The sequence below is a fragment of the Nerophis ophidion genome, linkage group LG19 (assembly GCF_033978795.1).
Source record: "Nerophis ophidion isolate RoL-2023_Sa linkage group LG19, RoL_Noph_v1.0, whole genome shotgun sequence".
Taxonomy (NCBI): Eukaryota; Metazoa; Chordata; class Actinopteri; order Syngnathiformes; family Syngnathidae; genus Nerophis; species Nerophis ophidion.
This window is the reverse complement of record NC_084629.1, coordinates 9316647-9318656: the sequence shown is the minus strand read 5'-3', so window position 1 is coordinate 9318656 and position 2010 is coordinate 9316647.

The window sequence follows — 2010 nt, the reverse complement described above, 5'->3', positions numbered from 1 at the left end:
CAAATACCGTGATTTGATTTTGAGAACAGCCCATGGAGCAGAGTCTGGGCATTTTGGAGTTAAGAAAACCTACCGACGTCTTTTGGAACATTTTTACTGGCCACGGATGAAACGCCATGTATCTAGATTTGTCAAAGCATGTCATGTTTGCCAGGTTGCGAAACAGAGTACTCCCATTAAACCTGCACCACTTCAACCTATTCCGTCTGTTGGCACACCATTTGAGCATCTCATTATTGATTGTGTAGGTCCACTACCCCCTTCGAAATCTGGTTGTGTGTACCTCTTTACCATCATGTGCCAGGCCACTTGGTATCCAGCAGCGTATGCCTTGAGAACAATTACCACAAGGTCAATATTGAAATGTTTGTCTAAATTCATTTCTGTCTTTGGCATTCCGAAGGTAATTCAGAGCGACAGAGGGTCTAACTTTATCTCCAGAACATTTGCTGCAGCGTTGAAGTCGATGCAGGTGAAGCACAATTTGAGCAGCGCGTATCACGCACAGAGTCAGGGGGCATTGGAGCGCTGGCATGCCACGTTGAAGTCTCTCTTGCGCGCTTACTGTGTTGAGATGCGGAGAGATTGGGAGGAGGCGTTGCCATGGCTCTTGTTGTCTGCGCGTGGTGTAGTTCAAGAAAGCACTGGTTTTAGTCCAAATGACCTAGTCTTTGGCCACAAAGTCCGGACCTCACTGTCTGTTTTAAATGCCAATCTGGATCTGCAGAACACTCCCGTCAGTTTCACTGAGTATGTAGATGGTTTTCGTCGTAGGCTGTTGCTTGCATGGAAAGAAGCAACCGAGCATTTGACTAAAGCTCAGGTGAAAATGAAGCTGCGTTATGACCGTAAAGCGAAGATCAGAGTTTTCAATCCAGGTGATCAAGTTTTAGCTTTGCTGCCCATTCCGGGGTCACCATTTACAGCAAAATACTCTGGTCCATTTACGGTTATGAGCCAAGTGTCAGATCTCAATTATTTACTGTCAACTCCTGATCGTAAACGATCACAGCAACTGTGTCATGTGAATTTACTCAAGCCTTACCACTCTGCAGGTTCCGACAAGGCGGGTGGGATTGCTGCGAGTCCAGTGGGTCTAGCCGTTGGGGTTGGGGAACCGCTCAACTGGCCGGAGGTGGCAGCTTGGGATGACGTGCGCGCACCTGATGATTCGGTGTTACACGGGCGCTTAGATAATACTCAGCAGTTAAAGGAGCTAGATAGTCTCCTCGGTCATTTAAGTGAGGTACAGCGTAAACAGTTGTCGGATTTGATTTTTGAGTTTTTGCCTTTGTTTTCCGACACTCCAACCTGTACCACACTAATTGAACATGACATTGACACACAGGGTGCCCGCCCAATACGACAAAGATTTTATCGAGTGGCTCCCGATAAACAGAAGAGTATGGAGGACAGTGTGCAGTATCTGCTTGATCATGGTCTCGCCAAGCCATCTTACTCCAGTTGGGCATCGCCATGTCTACTGGTGAAAAAGTCAGATAACACCTATAGATTCTGTACGGATTATAGGAAAGTAAATGCTGTGACTAGACCAGATTCTTTTCCATTGCCACGTATCGAGGACTGTGTGGATCAGGTTGGGAGTGCTCGTTATGTCAGCAAATTTGATTTATTGAAAGGTTACTATCAAGTGCCTTTGACGCAGAGAGCGCAGGAGATATCTGCATTCATTACCTCTTCCGGTTTGTACTCGTATACTCGAATGAGCTTCGGTTTGCGGAATGCTCCTGCAACCTTCCAACGGCTCATGAATAGGGTCGTTGGGGGGCTGCAGGGGTGCTCGGTTTATTTGGACGACGCCGTTTGTCATTCAGACAGTTGGGACGAACATTTGGCTCGCATTCGAGCGCTTTTCCAGAGGTTGGTGGCAGCAAACCTCACAGTAAATTTAGCGAAATGCGAGTTTGCGCGTGCCACAGTCGTCTATTTGGGTAAAGTAGTCGGCCAGGGGATGGTGCGGCCCGTTAACGCAAAGGTGGCAGCTATTGA